The sequence below is a fragment of the Citrus clementina genome, unplaced genomic scaffold (assembly GCF_000493195.1).
Source record: "Citrus clementina cultivar Clemenules unplaced genomic scaffold, Citrus_clementina_v1.0 scaffold_9, whole genome shotgun sequence".
In the NCBI taxonomy this organism is placed as follows: domain Eukaryota; kingdom Viridiplantae; phylum Streptophyta; class Magnoliopsida; order Sapindales; family Rutaceae; genus Citrus; species Citrus x clementina.
In genome coordinates, this window is record NW_006261964.1 from 27,390,567 (window position 1) to 27,415,247 (window position 24,681).

At 36.1% G+C, this 24,681-nt stretch overlaps 2 pseudogenes; one reads left to right on the forward strand and one right to left on the reverse strand.

Annotated features, from left to right (window-relative positions):
* Positions 1-1,033: 1,033 nt before the first annotated feature.
* LOC18033188 lies at positions 1,034-18,638 on the forward strand (annotated as a pseudogene).
* LOC18033536 lies at positions 9,421-10,592 on the reverse strand (annotated as a pseudogene).
* Positions 18,639-24,681: the final 6,043 nt, after the last annotated feature.

The window sequence follows — 24,681 nt, forward strand, 5'->3', positions numbered from 1 at the left end:
TTTTTCAAATTTTATTGAGGGCAAATAAAGTCAAAATGCTTAACATTGAACATATTTTTATAATAAATTTAATAAATAAAAACTAATCGCTGACATTGTATAAAAGAATTTGTTGTAAGCATATACTAAATATTTTTAATAGTTATTTTGGTAGGCTGAATAGTTGAGTAAATTAATTTAAATGGTTTAAGTAAGCATTTTTTTGACATTTTAAAGATTTTACATATTAAAATTTAATTTTTGAAATTTAATAATAATAATAAGTGTTCAAAATAATTTTTAGAGTGCACATAATCCCACTCATTTTATTAGTCAAAACTAAGAGTCGCTTTATATATATGTAAAAGGCATGCGCGAACTTAGGACTCTAAAGTTGGATCTTGCCTCAAAACTAATGGCATGTTTAGTTTGAAGAAATGGAAGGAGAGGAGAGGGAAAAGAAATATGAGGAAAAGAAATGAATTTTATATCAAACTAAATGATAAAAATTGAGATTGATCCTTTTGTCTCTTATTTTCTCTCCTCTATTTTTTCCATTTCTCTTCTCTCTTCTCATTTGTTCCACCAAAACATGGGCTAAGAGTATCATTACGGTACCTACATAAAAATTAATTAACTTAATAATGGATTTGTTAACTATAGAATGCTTAACAAATTCTGCTTTGACAGCTGTGAGTTTGTTACTGCCAGTGCCATGTTGGCAGCTACGTCATCAGTAAGTCAACAGTGAGTCAACCAATATTCCTTACAAACACTAGCGAAAAATAAGATATATTATTATTATAGACTTGCGAGAGACGGCCAGGGTTAATTTAGTAGTCAAGCTTGGTATGCTGGAATCTCTGGCTTAATTATTAGCAATTGCAAGACTTTCTTGATAGTGAAGGGGGGAAAAAATAGAATGAAACAATAAAAAATGAAGTTAACAGGAAGATGGAAAGAAATAACTAATAGAAATGAACGATTTGTTTAAATTAAATCTCCATTTTGAAACTCTGAAGAAAGAACGAGTAAAGGTGGTGAATACGAGGGAATGGCTGTTCATCAATATTATCTGGTGTTGTTGCAGATTATTGTTTTGCTTCTCGGACCGATCAAAGCATCAGGAAAATTTCTCTGTTCAACTGAATGTGGAAATGTCAGCATCATCTACCCCTTCGGAATCGGAAAAGGGTGTTACTTTGACAAGGGTTATGAAGTAATCTGTGATAACTCTTCTGGCTCTCCCAAAGCTTTTCTTCCTAGTATCAAGACGGAACTATTGGACTCTTTCTCCGATACTACTATTAGAGTCAACATTCCTGTAATATTTTTACACAATAGTATTGTGACAAGCAATAACATTGCTAGAAGAGTCAATGTATCAGGTAGCCCTTTTACCTTTCCCTGGAGGCTCAATAAATTTACAGCCATCGGTTGTGACAATTATGCAATTGACCTGGGCAATGATTCAACTGTTTCTGGTGGGTGCTTGTCTGTTTGCACTTGTGATCCTACTCAGAAATCCGGTTGCTACGATTTCTTATGCTCCATTCCTCCAATTAGTAAGGTTTTGAATGCAAATTTATCTTACTTTTATTCTCAAAGTATTCTCCAGAACTGCCGGTCTGTTTCTTTGGTTCAAGGGGATTGGCTCGACTCAAGTTACCTGTCAAATCCTCAAGTTTTGAAAGATAGAGATCAAGTTCCTGCGATGTTGGAGTGGGGAGAACAAATAGGCGCTTGTATTGAAGAATACAGCTCAAATCCGACTTCTTGTAATTTGAATCAAGAATGTTTAATGTAACTAAGTTCAGGCTACGTATGTCTTTGTGATTCATTAGTAGACGGACGATATTGCCCAGGTACTGATTCGACTATTATTTAACAATCTGCTGCAATCCCAAACATGTGATTTTCCTTTTGCTATATATTCTGGCTTTACAGGTCGCTTGATTTGTAATACCTCAAATGGCTACAATTGCTCTGGATGTCCCCACGGTTATTACTCAAATCGTTATGGTAGTTGCCAGCCAATTTTGGAGATTTTCTTCCACAAATCTCGAGTCAAATTTATTGTTATAGGTATGCAAATTGCTTCTATTTTTACCATATATTTCGGATAAAAATATTAAAATTTTCTGCGGAGCCCTTTTCTACACATTTTGTTTAACACGGACCAACAAAAAGATTAACCCAATATATATATATATATATATGAGTAGTTTTCCAATCAGGGATCCCTGACTTTAATAAAGTCAGGGATTAGCTAAAAGACAAAAAAATTTAGATTTTACTACACTACATGATAAAATACAGTGCATTGGAGTATGTGTTTATTTTGTCTTTTAGTTATAAATATTAATTATACAAATATTTTTGTTGATTTTTATTTATCAAAAATAATGTAAACTTCTTGTAAATATTTTTTAAAAGTGGGGTGAATTTACACAAATAATGGGGTGGAAATATCCCCACCCAAAAAGAAAAAAAATTGTGTGTGTGTGTGTGTTTTTTTTTTTTTTGTAATTCGGAAAAGCCTCCAGGACCCTAAGGTTTTCTTAATGTACAGATAGACCCCAATGATTTAAAACATGGTCACATAAACGACGTATCCCTTTATGGACAATTATGAACAAATGGAATATGTTTGGGATCACCATAGTCAAAGGACATAATTATCTTCAAAGGGTCTGTATAATATAAAAAGGAGTTTGTGTGTCCATTTTAAAATTAATGGATATGTGTACATTTACATATACTCTAACCAGAATTTATAATCTTACTTGTTCAAAATTTTAAAAATGTACACATTAATTTTAAAATTTATAGACTCTAACTAGAATTTATAATCTTACTATTTTACAATTGTACACATTAATTTTAGGCTATATTCATAGTAGTTCGATATGATAATTAAATAATCTCAAGGATATGGTAGTAATCCTTGTCCCCAAGTGCTGCAGGTTGCAGTGGTGGGCTTGTACTATTGTTCCTACTCATTGGAATATGGTGGCTGTACAAGTTTGTAAAAAGGAAGAGGCAAATCAAGCTCAAGCAAAAATTCTTTAAAAGAAATGGTGGTTTAATTTTGCAACAAGAGTTGTCCGTAAGTGAAGGAAATATTGAGAAAACAAAACTGTTTACTTCAAATGATTTGGAAAAGGCCACTGATAACTATAATACCAATCGAATCCTTGGCCAAGGAGGCCAAGGCACTGTGTACAAAGGAATGTTGACAAATGGTAGAATTGTGGCTGTTAAAAAATCCAAATTAGTGGATGAAAGTAATGTTGAGCAATTTATAAATGAGGTGGTAATTTTATCTCAACTTAACCATAGAAATGTTGTTAAGTTATTGGGATGTTGCTTAGAAACAGAAGTTCCTCTTTTAGTCTATGAATTTATTCCGAATGGAACTCTCTATCAGTACTTACATGATCCAATAGAGGAGTTCCCACTCACATGGGAAATGCGTTTACACATTGCTGTTGAAGTTTCGGGTGCTCTATCCTATTTGCATTCGGCTGCTTCTATCCCAATTTATCATCGAGACATTTAAGTCTGCAAACATCCTTTTGGATGATAAATTTCGAGCCAAAGTTTCAGATTTTGGAGCTTCTAGATCTATTACGGTTGATCAAACTCACTTGACCACTCAAGTACAAGGAACTTTTGGATATCTAGATCCAGAGTATTTTCGGTCAAGTCAATTTACAGAGAAAAGTGACGTTTACAGTTTTGGAGTAGTTCTTGTTGAGCTTTTAACTAGACAGAAGCCTATTCGTTCTACTGACGGTGAAGAAGATAAAAGTTTAGCAGGATATTTTCTCCAAGCAATGAAAGAGAACCGTTTGTTTGAAGTATTTGATGCGCAATTTCTTAAGGAAGCTAAGGAAGAAGAAATTGTTACTGTTGCTGTGCTTGCTAAAAAATGCTTGAACTTGAATGGGAAGAAGAGACCTACAATGAAAGAAGTAGCATTGGAATTAGGGGGGATTAGAGCATCAACCGGAGCTTCCGTTTTGCAGCATAGCCGTGAAGAGATTGATTTTGTGGGTGGTAACGATACTAGACATTCTGAAACTAGTTCATCTCCGACTTGGTCAATTTCAAATAGTGTTGCTTTTTCTGTAGATGTAGATCCTTTAATTTCAAGCCAATGATGGTAAAAGAGTAGGGTTTCTTCTATATCTATGAATTATGTAGTATTTTCTTTCATAAATAAATAAAGAAATTGTGGACTTTTGCAATATGCTTTCTGTATCGTTAAAATTTTTCACTTCAGAACAAAGCATATAGATTTTGGTGTTCATTTTGTAAGTAGTCAATGGAGAAATAAAATTAAGGTACATATATTCCAACAAAGCATGCATCAGGTAGAAAACACATTTAACAAGTCTCCAGCAATTGAATGATTCAAAGATCTGTGAGGCAATCTTGTATGTAATCGCACCAAGGATACGGTGCAGCCGCGCATGAGGTTGAGGAGGCGAAAATAAAGAAACAGAGGACCCTGCATTAGTAATTAGAAGCAGGCAGAGTTTTACATCCCAGAATCTGAGAATTTTGAGACTTTTATTATTCGATGTTTTTGTTTATTAAATTTAAATTAGGATTAAAAAAGAAAGATTGTTAAGAATGTTATAAGACTGTTTGAAATTAGAAAAATTTTATTATTAAACTTTTTGTATGAATTTCTACGAGGAATTTGTTGCCAGTTCACAGAAGCTCAGTAACAAAAAATCAGGAATTGATTGGTAATTAAATAATTGTTAAGTTGAACATGGATCTTGAAAACTTGATAACGTCAATCTCTTGAATTCTGTGTTAATTTACTGATTTAATTTTAATTGCATTTTTAGTTTAAATCTTTTCTAACTAGGGTGGAGTTTTAATTAATTTAGATTAGATTTAGCTCTCCTAAAAATTGACAGTTCCTTTGGATTTGGCTTTATTATTCCTAGGTTGTACTTCAATAGACTCGTGCGCTTGCGAGTACATTAAAATTTGCAAAACAAACTCTCTATCAATACATATATAACCAAATTGAGGAGTTCTTAATCGCATGGGAATTGCTTTTATGCATTATTATAGAATTTCCAGGTGCTCTATTCTATCTGCATTCAGCTGCTTCCATCTCTATCTATCATCGAGACATAAAGTCTACGAACATACTTTTGGACAATAAATATCAAGCCAAAATTTCAGATTTTAGAACTTCAAGATCTGTTATGGTTGATCAAACTCATTTAAGCACAAAAGTAAAAAGAACTTTTGAATATGTAGATCTAAGAGTATTTTCAGTCAAGTCAATTTACTAAAAAAATGATGTAAATAGTTTTGAAGTAGTTCTTATTGAGATTAACTAGACAAAAACATTTTTGTGCAATCAACACTAATTAAAGATAGAAGTTTAGTGGGATATTTTCTCCAAGCAATGAAGGAGAACCGTTGATTTGAAGTCCTTGATGCTCAAGTTTTTAAGGAAGCTGAGAAAGCTATAAGAAGCAAGGCATTTTGCGGCTGAAAAAAAAATCCCTGCAAAAAAAACAATTTCGGCTACAAATACCATTTTACGGCTAAATTTTTTTCATTTGTGGCTGAATACTGATGGCTGCAATAAGTGGCCTCGCCAAGACTAGTGCATTTTTTCAAAGTATTGTGTGATGCCAAAGCATCATCTCTAAAATACATAGGAGACTAGTACATTATTTCAAAGTATCAAGCTAAAATGAACACTATTCTGTTAAGTACATAACTCAAAATCTCAAATCACACCACCACGATAATTGCCACCGCATAACAACATTAGCAACATAAATCCGATCAATTAAAGAACTCCATTAGAAGAGTTGTGAAGCAGAAACTCATATACACCTCCACCGTGACCTTCCTTGCATCCAACAAATCAACTTTGTTACCATCAAGTGCCATAACCATATTTGGATTGCCTATTACAAAGAGAAACAAAAATACATAGAAGTATGAAGTTAGTTGCAGGATGCTAGTAAATTATACACAAATAAAAAAAATGAGTATCACTTCCATCACGTCGTTACCTTTTGAGTATGAATGTATGAAGTACAACACCAGCATGCATATAAGAATGTAGCATGTCATTGCATCACACAAATGCAGTTGCACACCAACTGATAAGCATACAAATAACGAAATAATATTAGTGACACTAATATAAGTAGTGTTAAGCTTGCAGTCTCTCCATATGCACAATGATCAAGAGCCCAAGCTTATCAAAATTTGTTCAACTAACCAAACCCAACATTACAAGCTCATCAAATTAGCTCAGCTAATATATATGTGTTTAAAACCTTTATTAGTGGCGGATGAATCCAATGCTTATAATCTGAAGCATCCATATCCTGCTTCATTTACTGTGCTGATAGTCACTCACAATTTCACAAGAGGAAAAGATAAACCATATTTACTAGTAGTGGCGTTGATAATGCTAATTAATTACTAGTACTATTTCTACAATGAGCTATTTTGAATTCCGGAATTCTAATTTCTCAAGTCACCTTAGTCAAATTTCTTCCTCTTTATGTCCAAACCGGAATCCTAGATTCTATTGCCAGAACACTACTAGAAATCATTGGAAAACTTCATCAGCCCTGTAATAAGATCCTAAGCCTTCTCTGAGTGACAAAGCACACAAATTTTTTTCAGTTCAGTATTATTCAACAGTGTCAGAGGAAATCCAGAGACTTCCCAAATGACCAAATATCACAAAAAGTCCATGTTCTTGGACTGATGCAATGGCGTTTCCTCTGTATAGTTGGAGCATTAGTTTTTTATTTAAAAGAAATAATCAAGAAAAAAACATGCCGTTACCAGTACCACCAACTCAATTTACACTAAAAAAAGAAATTAATCGACAGAAACTCACTTCCTGCTCTTGGTTCATTCCATCTTTGCTAGCTTGTGCTTCTACCAGGTGAATCCAACATGCAATTGGAAAAGATAATGAAATTAAAAATGATAATAACACAAAAAGCTTGGGATTCCATCCACCAAAATATTGCTTGAAAATAAAATAAGTGAAAAGTCTAGGATCTCCAGTGAAAATCTCAACTCTCAAGATGAGACCAGATAATAATATAATGCTAGAGAGATAATGTGAAGGGGTAACTTTCCGTAGCCATAGAAGCAAATTATGCAAACCATAATTATCCAGCTAGCCAATATGAATTCTTTCCACATCAACCTGTTCAAAAACAGAGCAAGACAAAGCTTAAATATCAAAAGAAGTGAATCTTTTCAATAATGTGAATGTAAATAAAACAATAAGTTAAAGAATTATGATTTTCCGAATGCTTGCGTAAACAATCATATCCGAGAAAAAACTTTACAGAAATAAGATCAGTCAAGACAAGATTAACAGACAAAAACCCCTTACTAATTTTTACGTCATTAAATTTTAATGCAACCGACGATGAGATGATACAACGAGTTGTCATTCACATACTGCTTATTCATCAAACTTTTCACCTTCTACTTCCGAAGCAACAATCCAAATTTTAATTCAATTTGTCGCCTATGGAAGAGATTATGATTGTTGCTACACTCGCAAAAAGATGCTTGAACTTGAATGAGAAGAAGAGACCTACGATAAAAGAAGTGGCGTTTGAATTAGGGGGGATTAGAGCATCAATTGGAGCTTCCATTTTGTAGCAGAATTGTGAAGAGATTTATTTTGTGGATGGTGACATAAGTTGACATTATTTAGAAACAGGTTCATCCTTTACAAGGACGTCAATTCTAAACAATAGTGCTGCTTTTTCCATAGATGCAGGCCCTTTACTTTCAAACAAGTGGTTATTGAAAAGAGTTGTCTTGTACTTTTTGTTATTTTCATTTCATAAATAGAGTTGTGTGGCTTTTGCAATATATCGTACTGTTTTCATTGGACAATGCAATTGGGGTGAATGCTAATTAGGCCAGTCCCAAAATAGTCAATTGAGAAATAAAAGTAAAGGTAGATTCCAATAAATCATCAGGTGTTGCCACGAACCTGGCAATTGAAAGATTCAAAGATCTTGGAGAATCAAGATTCTTATCCTAACAATGATATTGCAAATGAGGAGTGAAATTGAAGAAATAGAGGACCTCACAGTTATGACATTTCAGAAGCAGAGCATACAAAAGGAAAAGGAGCTGGTGACACAGAATCCTGCATATAAGTCTATGATGCATAACCTGTGTTCAGTCCATTTTCAAACACGGTTGAATATGGGAGTAACCGAGTAAGGAAAATTGTTTTAACTCTAAATCTTTAATTTCTTAATTAAAGTTGATGAATACATTTATACTGCGATAGCACTAATCTAATGGTCATGATTCACTATCCTTCACAAAGGATAATATACATTTGTCTTATAAAATTCCCTATGCTTATCCATTGAGCCATCTAGAGTTTTCTGAATATGCTGAATCACCCATCGAGCCATCACATGCTGGTCTGTCAGTTGCCATGTCAATGCTTGCTACAGAGTGGGGTGATAATTGAAGTTCCAGCTGAGGCGACTCACAGTGGCATTTCATCGAGCAGCTAATTCAATTCATTGAACACCTGACTTGTTCTAATATGGTATGAAATATATAGGTGATACATATTCACTCGCGCGTTAAAATTATATACATATTCCCCCAGATTTATTGAAAGTCAAAGATCGGCATGCTTGAATCTCTGGTTTTGAAGGTTTTGAAGTAATCTGCGATTACTTTTCTTCCCAAAACTCTACTTCCTTAGCATAAAAATTCTGCTTTTTGAATATTCAACTTTTTCCCAGAACGGGGCTAGACCCGAGTCAACTTTCCCGCAATTTCTTTGAACAGCAACGCTAACCCAGTCAGATAGACTAAACCGAGTATTCAGTCTAAAATATAAAGGCTAAGACAATATTTGCCTAGTACTAGTAACTTTTTTTTCACAAGAACTGTGGATTAAGAGAAGTTATAGAATGCATCAGAAGTAATATAACTAATTAATTAGTGCATGTATAACATATATTATTGAACTTAATATAATCACAACTTACATAGTAATTTTTCAAAATAAATATACACGTGTATCAATACGCATGTTAATAACATCATTTGCTTATTATATGAATAACATGTTATGTATGATATATTCTAAAATTTCTTGTGGATTAAAGCTACAACATTTAATTCCAAACGGGCCATGAATCAAATTAATTTTACAAGTTCAGCAGCAAATATAAAAATATCATTAATCTGAAACAGTTAAACAAAGTAGATTTAGAAGTACAATTATACCCAGCAAGTTGTTTGATAACAGATGAAATATGATCAATTATTAATTTAGAGCTAATGAAATTTCATCTCCAACTACATAATAATGATAAGATCAAGCGGCATGAAGGTTTGAGCATGTCCAAAGCAGCGTTCAGCTGTTTGATCTTCAAATACATAATTAATGACAAGATCAAGCAGTTGAAGCTTTGAACAGGTCCAAGCAACATTCAGCTGCAAGTCCCCCGTTCCAAAATTTCTGGTAATATTCAGCATATGTGAAATTTTTTAGACAGCCAGGTGACGTTCATCGATTAAATCTTTAGCAGGAGCTATCACAGCATCAGGTGATGGACAGTAGAACGTTGGAATGGATATGCGCTCCTTGTCGCAGTTCACCAGAGCCCGATGGAGCACACTCTTGTATAGATCATTGCTAAGAACCTGCATCTGATCGCCAATGTTGACAATGAAGGTGTTGGGAATAGGACTGACAGGAAACCATTTCCCAGTTCTAAGTACCTGCAATCGAGGGACATCATCCTGAAGAAGAACAGTTATTAAATTTGGATCAGTGTGCCCTGGCAATCCGTAAGTTAGATCAGGCTGAGGACAGGGTGGACAGTAGTTCAAAGCCATATGTTGCCCGTGTTTGCCTAATGCCTTGTCTATATAATCCCTTTGAAGCCCCAAGCTCTCAGATATGGCCTCAAGTAGCTTCAGCTCTAACCCTCTCACACTCGTACAGTACTCAGCCACAACTTCCTTGTCAAGTGTTAACAGCAGTTAAAATAATTGGACATATGAAAAAATAAAAAATAAGTAGATTACACAATTTTACGAACGATGGAGGATTCGAAGGCCATTCATGCATGCAATCCTGAAGAGGATAACAATGAAGTCTCAAGTAATCTCTTCAGTTGGACACCTTTTCCGTATTAACATTAAAACTAGTGGATAGCCGTTTAGACTTTGAAGGATCATCAGAATAACTCTTCAGTCTCTCACTCTCTGGCAATTTGAAAAATGCTCCCGCAATGCTCAACATGTTATTAATTATCGTTTCTGGAATCCCGTGGTTCTTCACCTGGAAGAAGCCGTCATGCTGGCATGCCTGTCCAATCTGTTTGATGAGATCAAGGACGTGGAGATCGATATGAGGAATTGAACCGTCTGATATCTGAACCTCCGTGAGATTTGGACGGTCAGAGATGGGGCGGATATAGTTAGAGGTAAAACTCTCAACGGTAGATGCAAGGTCTGATAGTAGAAGCTTAGTGGTGGCCGCCGCCATGTCCAAAGGCCTATAACGAAGAGCTTGATTATATTTGCTAATTAAAATTCTAATTTCCTGATGAAACTGAAGGTCCTGGTGACATCCTATTTATAGACAATACAGAGGCGGTGAGAGGAAATCAAACGATAGAACTGAACTTGACAGCGTTACGTCACCATTCACCGACAACCGGTGACCATCTGGCCTCATGAACTGGTGCACCAGTTGCATGATTGCTTTGAGTTTCTATTTGCAAGTTCTTTTCTAGCCAAATTTTGCCAATCTATGAGCTTTAGAATATTGAACATAACGTTTCCTTTCCTTCTTTTTTTTTTCCCTTACTTTCAATCTCTAAGACGGAGCATTAAATTTCCTTATCCTGCACCAAATGTGTACATCAGCTTTTATCAGATTCAAAGATAGGGATAAGAACAGCCTTTTAACAACAAAATTCTAAATTTGCAAAAAGAAAATTATTTCTTGCCTTCCATATAAACCAAAATATCATACTTTTACTAGACTACATTTATTATTCTTCTTGGTTAACCAAATAAATTACATTTCAAACAAAATAACAAACAGCGTACGTTTTGTAATATATTCAAATAATAAATTGCTGCACATTCTAAGATATGTGATTCAATACATATTTTTCACAAACCTTTTACAAAACAAGTGAAAGAGCCAAAAAGAAAGTACTATTTCAATTAACAGTTCATAAGGTACTATCTTCATTCAGTAAAAAGAACAAACAATGAGAAGGCTATTTACAACTACTCAAGAAGCAATTCGTATCCAAGTTTTGTGCTTTTACGAGCTACAAGAAAACAAAATACTGTACAAACAATTGACATGAAGAAAGAGTATAGAGAAAAAAAAATTAGTTCATTAAAATAATATAATAAAGAAAGTAGGTAGTAGGTACCTGAATATGACTGAAAGCTAGTTTCATTTTATATGAAAAAAAAAGATAAAATTATAATAAGGTTCAAATGAGGATTAGGTGAGATTTATTGAGAGAAAAAGATTAGTTAAAAATTTTTTGGTGAAGTCATTTAAGAAATATGACCTAATGTGATAAATTAAAGATATTAAATATCACTACTTCATTTTTGGATTTAAATTTTCTTTTTTCGCTTTTTTAATTAAAATAAATAAAATAAAGCTTATGTCGCTTTGTCATCGAGGTCCATTAAAAAATTGATACTATATGATAACTCACTTTGTATAAGTTATATTTTTGTGTAGTATTATTATTATTTTCAATGTAATGTATGAAAGCTTTTAAAAAAAAGAAAGAATGAATTTTATTCAAAAATTAATAATGACCAACAATACAACATTATAAAGGAATAAATATATGACCACATTTAATTTAATACAATATATAAGAATGAATTGTCGAGATAGGCTCGCGTGATGTCCGCTTCCTCGTGCCATTCTCGGGCGAGCTTGTGTGCCGTGAGGCCCTTTCCTCCATAAGTTGAGGCCATGGCGTTGGGGGTCATGGGCTGGAATCCCATGACGATTTCGAAGGACTCTTGCCCGTAGCCTCACTTCGCTGCAAGTTATAAGAAAATTGGGCGATGTCGAGTAGCTTCGCCGAATCCCGCTGATGAGCGCTCATTGAATGCCTCAAGTACATCTCGAGGAGGCCATTGATGCGCTCGGTCTGCCATCCGTTTATGGGTAGAAGCTTATTGAGAAGTTAAGATCGGTCCCCAACATCTTGAAGAGCTCCGTCCAAAAACGCCTAGTGAACCAAGGGTCTCGGTCACTTACAATGCTCTTCAGAACTCCCCAAAGCTTCTCGATGTGCTTGACGAAGAGTCAGGCTACCTCGTCAACTTTGCAATCGGCTGGTGCGGCAATGAATGTGGCGTACTTGCTGTAATGGTTGACAACAACCATGATGCTACCTCACCCTTCAGACTTGGGCAGCGATGTGATGAAGTCCATGAAGACACTTTCCCATGGCCTTGTTGCGAGTGGTAGCGGCGCTAATAATCCCACTGGAAATTGATGATCCACCTTGTCTTGTTGGCACACAAGACAAGTTCGCACATATGCCTCGATGTCATCCCTCATGTGCGGTAAAAAATACGAGACTTGAACTAGTGCGGTGGTGTGCTCGATTCCTGGGTGACTAGTCCACTTGGAGTCGTGGCACTCCTTGATGACTTCTTTCTGCAAATTTCCCCACCTTGGCACGAACAGCCGATCTCCTTTGGTGAGGAGGATGCATTCCTCTTGCCAAAATCGCCTTGTCTTGCCTTCGAGCACCTTCTCCAGCAAGTCATTTGCTAGCGGATCTTGTTGGAGGCCTTCCTTGATGCGTGAGACAAGGTCGGACTTCAGTTGGCTCATGCTAAGTGTTGCCAATTCAGCTTTGCGGCTTAGAGCGTCCGCAACAACATTGGCTTTACCCGGTTTGTACTCGAGCCGATAGTCGAATTCCGCAAGGAAATCTTGCCACCTTGCTTGCTTCGGACTCAACTTCTTTTGCGTTTGAAAGTAGCTTGTCGCTACGTTGTTCATCATAATCATGAAGTGTAAGCCAACCAAGTAATGTCGCCACACTCGCAAGCAATGTATGATTGCGGTCATCCCTTTTTCTTGCACCGTGTAGCGGCGTTCTGTATCATTTATCTTTCGACTCTTGAACGCTATGGGGTGGCCTTCTTGCATAAGGACTCCACCAATGGCAAAATCTGAGGCATCTGTTTGAACTTTCAAGGGTTTTGTGTGGTCCGAAAGAGCGAGGACGGGTTCCTCTGAAATTGCTCTTTTCAACTCCTCGAATGCATGTTAGCACTTTTCGAACCAATGTCACGTTATGTTTTTCTTGAGCAAATCCATCAAGGGTGCCGCCTTGGCTGAGTAGCCCTTAATGAAACGACGATAGTAGTTCACCAATCCAAAGAATGAGCAAAGCTCGGGCACTTTCGTGGGAGGCTCCCATTCGAGGATGGCCTTCACCTTGTGTTAGAGTGCAATTTATGCACTAGTTTTGCATTGTTTACTTCCCTTAATATCGATGTTTTGCACTTAATAATAATGATTTACTTGTATTTTACTTTTGTTGGTGCAATTTTATTGATTGGTGATAAAATTGAGCTAAAAGATTATGTTTAAGGATGATTGTTCTCTTGCAGAAATTATGAGCGTCAGAAGAACTTTGTTGATAAGGCGTGGGCGCGTGCTGTCAACTGCGGACCTACAGTTTTTAGTTTAACGTGTTTTGTATTTTTGGTTATTTTTGTAATTACGAATTTAATATTTCAGATATTAGTATTTTATTTTAAATAAAATTCTAAAAGAGAAGAGAGAGAGAGAGTATTTAAGGGAGGAATCTATTGTGAAAAAAAGGGATTTTGGATTGAAGAAAAAGAAAGAAACCCTAGATCTTAATTTTTCTCTTCTCTCTATGAAGAACTAAACCTATTTTTTTGGTTGAAGGATAATGAAGCTTTGATTCATCACTACTGTGAGATCTTTCTTGTGCTTTAATTGTTTTATTACTTTTTGGGTATTTGTTTATTCTCTAAATTATTTTCATGATTATGTTTGTTAATTAGGTAATTGGCCACTATTTAATTATCAACTTAATCTATTGTCAATTAAAGGATTCATCGTATGAAGAATTTAATGTTTGTGACAAATAACATAGCAGAGAATTGTGTTGTGAGAATAAACAATCTAATTTAAATGAATCATCATATGTGTTGATTAGGATTTGGGTCTCTCTGGTTTTTCAGGCTGTCAATTGATTAAATCATATGATCGTATCTAGGGTTGTCTATTGATTAGGGAAATAACCAACGGTCGTACCTTGGTTATCGACTAGTTAAGGAGAGATTGGCTATTAGAGGGTCTCAGTAGCTATAACCGGTCTATTCATAAGTAATAATAATAATCTATATTTGAATCAATGATCAGTAGTCGAATCAAGCTGAGTTAATTCCTTCAACCAGAGCTTTCTCCAATTTGAATTACAACTTTAATTTGCATTCTTGTTATTTTAATTTGATTTTTATTATTGTCAACAATTCCCCCATTTTATGTTTTACGTTTCAAAAGGATTTAAATAATTACCGATCTCTGTGGACACGACCTTGCTCAATCACTATACACGATTTATTTAGAGTAGGAATTTATTTTTGTTGGCTTCGACAACCATCACCTTGGCATTCTCCATCATAAGTTTTCTACTCACAATCTTGTGGCCAAGGAACTCCACTTCTTGTTGGGCGAATGAGCGCTTCTCCATTTTGAGGAAGAGCACGTTGTCTCGAAGTACTTGGATAACTTGTCCCAAATGTTGGGCATGTTCCTCGAGCGTGGTGCTATACACCACGATGTCGTTCAAGTACAATACCACAAAGCGGTCGATGAATGGTTAAAGTACCTTATTCATGAGTGTGCAAAATGTGGCAGGTGCATTAGTAAGGCCAAATGGCATGACAAGGAATTCGAAAGACCCATATCTTATTGTGCATGTTGTCTTCGGTTCGTCTCCCTTGGCGATGCGCACTTGGTAGTACCCGAAGCGCAAGTCGAGTTTGGTGAAGTACCGCGCCTTGCCAAGCTGGTCGAACAAGTCCGCGATCAAGGGAATCAAATACTTGTTCTTGATGGCAATCTTGTTGAGCGCTTTATAGTTGATGCACATCTACAGCGAACAATCTTTCTTCTTTTGGAAGAGCATGGGTGCACCGAATAGGGCCTTTGTGGGGCGAATGTATCCTGCGTCCAGCAAGTCTTTGAGTTGTCTCTGCAACTCCTCAAGTTCGGGTAGCACCATGCAGTAGGGCGCCAAGGCCGATGGCTTTGCGCCTTATTCCAACTCGATCGCATGATCTACCTCTCGTTGAGGTGGGAGCTTCTTCGGAAGTTCAGGAGGCATCACTTCCTTGAACTCGTTGAGGACGGCTTGAATTTGCGAAGGGACTTGGCTTGGCGATTGTCCGCAATCGCCTTCCTTATTTAGTTCCCGAATGGAGACCAAGAAGCTTGGGTCCTTCTTGAAAGCCCTTTTGAATTGCATGGCGGAGAGTGTCTTCTCCTCGGACTTGCCTCATTCTGTAGGAACCATGCATGCCTTGCTCCCGTCGAGGATGCTTAGGGAGTTTGTAGCGGGCAGTGGGAAGGCATGGACTTGGTCGAAGAATTCCATGCCGAAGACCATCTTGAAGTCATCCATGGGCACGATGGAGAAGTCAAGCGTTCTACTCCATGTACCGAGGGTCATGTACACGCCTTGTGCAATACCCACAATTGCCTTGGCGGGTGAGTTCACCGCCTTCATCGTGCCTCATTCCTTGGTGGCCTTGAGGCCTAAGCACTTGGCCTCGTCAACGGACATGAAGTTGTGTGTCGCTCTCGTGTCTAGCAGCGCGGGAACAGATTGGTTGTTTATCTTTGCGCTTACAGATATGAGCCCTTTTTTGGCGAGTGTGAGCTGTTGATGATTGAGTGCGTCAAGGCGTTGGAGAGAGCCCATGCTAAGTTAGGGTTCTTCCGAGGACATTGTAGGGTTGCTCTTGAGTTGGGCAGCGAGAGCATTGAGCGACTTCTTCTCCGGACAGTCTCGTACCCTATGAGGACCGTTGCATATGAAGCATGGGCTTCGTGGCTTCGGTGCCTCATTCTTGCCCTCTGATTTTCCTTGCCCGCTCTTGTTGCTAAACGGCTTTTTCTGCCCCCAATCTTTGCGGTTGTTGCCCTTGTCCTTGCGACTCTCTCCCCCACATTTGCCTTGGTTACACTTTTTGTCTTTGGTGGGTAGAGTATTCGGTGAGCGATTCCACAACGGCGATGGCGTCGTCAAGTGTTTGAACACGTGGGCTCGGTCTTGGCACAATCCTTGAGGCCATCTTGGAAGTAGAAGAGTGAGTCCTTGTCGGACATGTCGCTTATCTCCAGCATGAGGGTAGTGAATTCATTGATGTAGTCACGAATACTTTTTGATTGCTTAAGGCGACGTAGGCGCACTCGCGCTTCCTTCTCCGCATTACTTGGGGCAAACTGCTTTCGAAGTTCTTGCTTGAAGTCGGCCCAAGTGTCGATGGTGCAAATGTCCTTGCCCATCTCGCCATGCTTGCGACGCCACCATAGTTGTGCAGCGCCTCGAAGATAGGTGCGTGTTGTGCCCACTTTCGATGCCTCATCCCGTACGCCCATGGCATCGAAGTATTGATCTAGCTCAAAGAGGAAATTATCCACAATTGTGGTGTTGTGTGTGCCATCATAGGTGTCGGGATTTGGCACGTCAATGCGTCGCGCATCACTCGTGTTTGCGGAAACTGTACTAGCAGAGTGTGCGTTTGTGCCATGCCCAATTTGAGCGGACTTCATCCACTTCCGCACGGATAGCACGTAGTTCATCCTAAACAAAGATACAAAGTTTTAGCAACTCATCATGGAAAGATTGAAACTCACCTCGGAGAGTGTTCGCTTGTTCTTGGATGAGGGCTTTTGTTGCCACAGTGAACTCGGCGTATTCTCCCTCGAGACCGTCCACTCTTTCCTCTAATCCCTTGAGGCTGTCTTGAGCGGCGGACAATGCAATTTAGAGAGTTGCTACACAAGGCTCCAACGCATCGACGAATGGGGCCTTGGACTTGCTGCGAGTCTTACCTTGGGCGCGTTCTCACTCACGGCCGCAGCTTGGTTCCGGTGGCACATCCACACCAACAACGCCCTCTTGCACTGGATTTGAAGGGTTGGCCATTGCTCGTGAGCTAACTTGCGTGGGTACAAACCTTAGCTCTGATATCACTTGTCACTGGAAGAGTGTTTTGCGCAGCAACCCGTGCGACACTTAGACAACTTTGCCAAATGTTGCTAAATAAGCCTTGAGCTTCTCGACTAGCTAAGCCTAAAGGTTTTCAAAGAGCTAAAGAGAAGAGAGCAATGGAGCCAAATGAGGAAAATTGTATTACTCGAATGAGAGATTACAAGAGAGCTTACAAGAGTGTTTGAGTTGATTGCTCTAAGCTTCTTGCCCAAATGCTAATTGTCATACCCTATTTATAGGGGAGGCTTGCCAAGCTCTAGAGATTCTAGAGAATTCTACCACATGCCTAGAATTCTAGATACTTACATGAGCTAGAAATGTGTGGATTATTCTAGATTATTTACAACCTCAAATGTACTAGAGTTGCCTAGAATTTTCCAGAATTAGGCCAAACTAACACTCTTGGCCTTTCCTTGGGCTCTCTAGCCCGAAATTGTGGGCAATTGGGCTAGCAATTTGAGCTGTCCGCAACATGAAGCTACTTTTCTTTTGAATAGTTTATAACCCAATTTTGTCCTTTTGTGATTTTGATAATAAAAATCTTATCCGTGATTAAACAAGGCCTTCAAGTAATATTATAATAACGTTTGACCCATTCTAGATTTCTAGGTTTTGTTTCGTGCAAAATAAGTACAAATAATTGTTTGGACATTTTTAAAAATACACAAATACTTTTTTTCAGCGTGTCACTGGAAGTTAACTTTTTAATGAACTCTTCCACTTCCATCTTAATGCCGTTAGAACATTATTGATCTCACAAAGGTGAAATGGTCATTTAATCAAGACAAGAAAAGATGCAATTTGTCATTTGACTTGATTGAAAAAAAAAAAAAAAAGACAAAACCTACATCGTTTAACTGATTGAAAAGTGATGTCGATAGTTTTGGAGTACTTATTGTTGAGCTTTTTAACTGGGCAGAAACCTATTCGTTCAACTGACAGTGAAGAAGATAAAAGTTTAATGGAATATTTTCTCGAAGCAATGAAAGAGAACCGTTTGTTTGATGTCCTTGATGCTCGAGTTCTCAAGTAAGGGAAGAAGAGATTATTACTGTTGCTATGCTTGCAAAAAGATGCTTAAACATGATTGGCAAAAAGAGATCTAAAATGAAAGAAGTAGCATTTGAATTAGCGGGGATTAGAACATCAATTGGAGCTTCCATTATGCAGCATAACTGTGACGACATTGATTTTGTGGCTGGTCACAGTACTGGACTTTCCGAAATTGGCTCTTCTTCTGCTGGGTCAATCCTAAACAGTGTTGCTTTCTCTGTAGATGCAGATCCTTTAATTTCAAATAAGTGGTGATGAGAAAAATTACTTATTTGAAAGAAGGATTTTCTTTTTAATTTATGCATTTCATTTCATCTATGAATGCGCATCATGCATTCGTTACATTTTTTTCACTCTGGAACAAAACATACGGAGTTTGATGTATTGTAAGGGATAAAATAATCAATAAATATGGTAGATATATTCCAACAAAGCTTCAGGTAGAAAACATTTTTAGTAAAGTCCCTAGCAATTGAAAGATTCTAAGGTCTCTTAAACAATCCTGCAATCCCACCAAGGATCCTGTGCAGCTGCGCTTGAAGTTGAACAGGGTGGAAACGAAGAAACAAAGGACCTGCATTACCACTTAGAAATAGAACAGAGGTTTATAAGCTTGTTCGAAAATTGAAAATTTTATTATTTTAAATTTTTTGTATGAGCTTCTATGGAGAATCCATTGGTGACAGGAGAATTCGTGATTAAAAACCAGGGCAATTCACAGAAGCTCACCAGCATTATAAATCATCAAAATATATATTTTTAAACAAGCTAGTCAAGTAATTAATGGAAATGGCTCTGCTCCTCTCAAGTATGAATTCAGGCCTGTCCCTTTACCTCCTCATCAATCATCATACAAATGAAAATTGGAATTAGGGCAACTAGATTAAAGGTAAAATGGAATGAAAATATGGAATCGTTGATTATTGTACCAATCTAAAGGTTCTTTCCCTTCCAATATTTATTGTACGTATTTGCAAGGAAACCTCTATCTTTCTTCCAATTAAGACTTTTGTACATCCAGTTAATGTCAATTATTTTTCAATGTGTGGAGGATAAAAGCTTGAAGACTTGAGAGGGCCAGCGTTAATTAAAAGTCAAGACTAGCTTATTAATTAACTTGCAGAATTATTGGTAGTGAGAAAAAAGGCTAAAAGATGCTGGGGAAAAGGTTTTTCAAACTTCAATTTATTTTCATAGGATTGATTTCGTTATTGACGGTGACTGACTATAGATTAACATCAGGAGAAATGTCGCGCAAGAAAATTGATGCAAAGAGCTGAAAGCCTGAGGCGACGATCGTGACAAGAACGTAGACGAGACTCTTACGCCGCATACTTCATTGCTTCTTCAGTATTCATTTCCTGGGGGGTGCAAGTCGAAACTTTGGATTTTCTTCAACCATTTGTGTGAAACTGGAGATGGAAAGCAGTGACGTTTTTTCTTTTAGCTGTTGGTACGACGGAATGGAATCAGTGATTGCTATTACGCCTATTAAATGGTTCTTTCCCTTTGGAAGTCAAGTATTGCGAACGGTTCTGGTTGTTGTCTTGCAGGGCCAATTTACTGATTAACTAGTCATCATTAACTTATCCATTTATTCACTCATGATTATAAGGTTTGTTATTTTGCTTAGTATATTAAAAAAGAAAAAAGAAACCATGATTTGCGATCTTCTTGTATTTTTATTTACAATAATTAATATAATGTCAATTTGGTAATCATAATATATCACTGAGTGAACTTAGTGAAGGTATTCCAAAAAGTTCTGTCCGGAATGACAATGTGAAAGTTAGTGTTACATATGTGAAAGCGTTGAAAAATTAGTATACGATGGACGCTTTGAAAAGGTGATGATATATAGAATCATTTTTTAGTGGGAATATCCTCATTTTAATACAAAACATGCATCAGGTAGCAAAACGTTTTACTAAAGTCCCTAGCAATTGAAAGATTCAAAGATCTCTCAAGCAATCATGTAATCGTCCCAAGGATCCTGTGCAGCTGTGCTTGAAGTTGAGGGGATATGAAAATGAAGAAACAGAGGACCCTGCACTAGTACTTAGAAGCAGACTGAGTTTTACAACTCACAATCCTAGAATTTTGAGACTTTTAATTATTCGATGTTTATCGAATTTAATTAAGAATTGAAACATTGTAAAGAGTGGTACAAGATTGTTTGAAAATAGAAAATTTTACTATTAAATTTTTTGTATGAATCTCTATGAAAAATCCACTGGTAACGGCAGGATACGCGGTGAAAAAGTATAAACCAGGGCAATTGACAGAATCTCTACAATACTATACATCCTCAAAACAACTACCAAAGATATTTCAACAAGCTAGTCAAGTAAGGGAAATGGGTCCGTAACTTTCAAGCAAGACTTGACGTCCTGTCCCTTGCCTCCTCACCATACCATTAAAGTTTTGAAGTTAGGCCAATTAGATTAAAGGTGAGATGGAATGGATTTATGGAGTCGTTGATTACTGAACGTATTTGCCAATCTATTGGACGTATTAAAGTTCTTTCCCTTTCAACATTATTGAACGTATTTTGCAGGGAAACCTCCTGTATCTTTCTTCCCATTAACGTCCAATTAAGACTTTTGTGTATCCAATTAATGTCCATTAACTTGAAGATTGAAGAGGGCCAGCGTTATTTCAAAGTCAAGATTGGCTTATTAGCTTGCAGAATTCTTGATATGAGTTAAAAAAATAAATAAATAAGGTTGAAAAGGATTAGGATTAGCTTAGTTTTTATTGATCATTGAATTAATGGTTAGGATTTATTTTATATTTTACTTTTTTCATCTAATTACCAATCTAGTGGTCAGCACTGAATTGAATACTTGTCTAATTGAAAGGTAATGGGTAAAAGGTTTTTAAAACTTTAAATATTTTTGTGGATTTTTTTTAATTATTTTCATTAAAAGTGAGACTATTGCCGCTCCTCTAAAATCTTCTTAAAACTCCATTTTTAATTATATTTCATTTAATGCTAAAAACACCTTTCTTTCCAAATGAACACTCTTATCATTTGTATCTTTCAAACTTTCTCTTTATAAATAGCTCAAAAACACTTGTTTCCCAAGATATAAATAATCAATATGAATAAGGAAACGAAAAAGAATGGATTTTTTTTTTAGTAATAAAGTATCAAACCAAAGTGAATTCAGTTAAAAATAATAACTCTCCAATATTTAAAACTTGTGAGATGATAAGTAACACTCAATATAGGCTGCAACCAAATTCTTCTTTCTTGCAGCTCATATGATTGCATCGCGCGCATAGTGTGTGCATCTTATTCCTCCTCTTACCAAAAGTTTCATATTCTTTTCCCTATTTCTTTCTTCAGTTCCAAAAGAAAAAAAAAATTTTTTTTTTTGAGCTGCTTGGGAAAGAACAAATCAGATTTGAAATTGAAAAAAAAAGAAAGAAAAATCACACCTGTGAGAAAGAGAAAATATAAATGTGGTTAATTTTATTTGTATGTACTTAAATGTAATTGTATAAAAGAGGGGTTTTATGAGATTAATGAAGGGGTGCCAGTAATCCAAAGTCTTTTTCAATTTTTATTGGTCACCCAATGACCCAATTTATTTTCAGTATTATGTAGGTGTTACTCGTAATCAGATGCTGCCTCGTTTTTTACTTTTTTCCCTCACTTAATGGAGGAATACGGAGAATTAAACAAAAACAATGACCTAACTCGTTAATTTTGGCAGTTTAATATGTTATTGTTGACTTAGAGTAGATTACAATGTCGTTATTGTTTTTCAAAGATGGCCATTTTTTTTAATGTCATTGAGGGCAAATAAAGTTAATATGCTTAGTATTTGAACATATTTTTTAAAAAAATAAATTTAATGAATAAAAACTAATCAATGACATTGTATCAAAGAATTTGTTTATAGCTTAATTAGGCCCCATTATTGCGTCAGCAGATGAGCTTTGATTTTATTGTTGTAAGTATATAGTAAATATTTTTGATAGGTTTTTTGGGTAGGCTGAATAGTTGAGTAGATTAATTTAAATGGTTTAAGTAAGGTTTTTTTTTTAATATTTTAAAGAGTTTGCATATTCAAAATAATTTTTAGTATATATATATATATGATCTTAGGACTCTAAAGCTGGATCTTGCCTCAAAAGTAGTGGCATGTTTGGTTTGAAAAAGTGGGAGGAGAGAAGAGGGAAAAGAAATAAGGGGAAAAGAGATGAATTCTATGTCAAACCAAGTAATAAAATCGAAATTGATCTTTTTTTCTCCTCATTTTCTCTTCTCTTCTATTTTTTCCATTTCTCTTCTCTCTTCATATTTCTTCCAAACAAACATGGGCTAAGAGTATCATTACTATACCTAGATAGAAATTAATTAACTTAATAATAGATGAGTAATAAAATAGCAACAAATTCTTGTACTTTTTTTGTGTATAAACTGATGTGGCATGATTTATTTAATTTATTTTAATTATTTTTTATTTTCATTCAACCAATGAGTTAATGCCCAATCAGTTTGTATAAAATAAGTTTGTACAAGAATTTGTGGCTATATCATCACCCATAATAAGTTTGTACAAGAATTTATACCTATATTATTGCCCAAAATGGATTCAAAGATCTCTTAAACAATATTGTAATCCCACCAAGGATCCTATGCAGCTACACTTGAAGTTAAGTGGGGTGAAAATGAAGAAACAAAGGACCAGCATTACTCCTTAGACATAGAACAGAGATTTATAAGCTTGTTTGGAAATAGAAAATTTTATTATTTTAAATTTTTTGTATGAATTTCTATGAAGAATCCATTGGTAACAAGAGAATTTGTGGTTAAAAACCAAGGCAATTCACCGAAGCTCAACAACATTATAAATCCTCAATATGTATATATAGAGAGGGTCTTTTTCTAGTGCGGACACACTATATATATATATTCTAATTCAAAATTTTAAAGTGTAGGAACGTTCAAAAAAATACATAAACCGTGTTGTTTATAGTGTGGACACTCTTATTTTTTATACACGAACACACTTTTAAATTGTAGGATTTAAGAAAGTTAGTTTTTAACTCATGAATTGACACCTCTCCCTTTGCGTCCTCATCATACAAATAAAAATTGAAATTAGGGCAATCAGATTAAAGGTAAGATGGAATGCAAATATGGAATCGTTGATTATTGTACCAATCTAATAGTGTTTTCCCTTTCAATACTTATTGTATGTATTTGCAAGGAAACCTCTATCTTTCTTCCAATTAAGAGTTTTTACATCCAGTTAGTGTCAATTACTTCTCAAAGTGTTGACGACAAAAACTTGAAGACTTTCCCTTTCAATACTTATTGTATGTATTTGCAAGGAAACCTCTATCTTTCTTCCAATTAAGAGTTTTTACATCCAGTTAGTGTCAATTACTTCTCAATGTGTTGACGACAAAAACTTGAAGACTTGAGAGGGCCAGCGTTAATTCAAAGTCAAGACTAGCTTATTAATGATTGCAGAATTATTGGCAGTGAGAGAAAAGGTTAAAAAGATGCTGGGGAAAAGGTTTTTCAAACTACAATTTATAAACACGATTGAATATGGGAGTAAAGAAAATTCGTTTGAACTTTAAATCTTTAATTTCTTGATTAAAGTTGATGAATACATTTACAGCTATAGCACTAATCTAATAAGCCATGATTTACTATCCTTCATAAAGGATAATATACATTTGTCTTATATAATTCCCTATGCTTATCCATTGAGCTATCTAGAGTTTTCTGAATATGCTGAATCACCCGTTGAGTCATCACATGTGCTGAGTCTGTTGCCATCTCAATGCTTCCTGGAGAGTGAGGCAATATTGAAGTTCTAGCTGAGGCTACTCACATTCATCGAACACTCGACTTGTTCTAATATGATATGATATGTAGGATATATCGATCGCACGTTAAAATTGTATACATTTTACCCAAACATGGACCCGGATTCATTTAAAGTAAAGATTGGCATGCTTGAGTCTCTAGTTTAATAAAGGTTTTGAAGTAATCGGCGATTAATTTTCTTCCCAAAACCTTTCGTAAGAACGTTTTGAATATTCAACTTTTCGTAAGAACTGGGCTAGAGCCGAGTCAGCTTTCCTGTAATTTCCTTGAACAGCAATGCTGACCCAGCCACATAGGCCCCTTGGCCCTTGCCAATCGATTAAGCGCTATAGGTTGTGACAACTATAACACAATCAACGAACCAAATGATCTATCCAATTTTGGTGAGTGTTTGTCGATTTGTGCATGTGACATGATACTAGTTGAAGTTTATATTGAGTT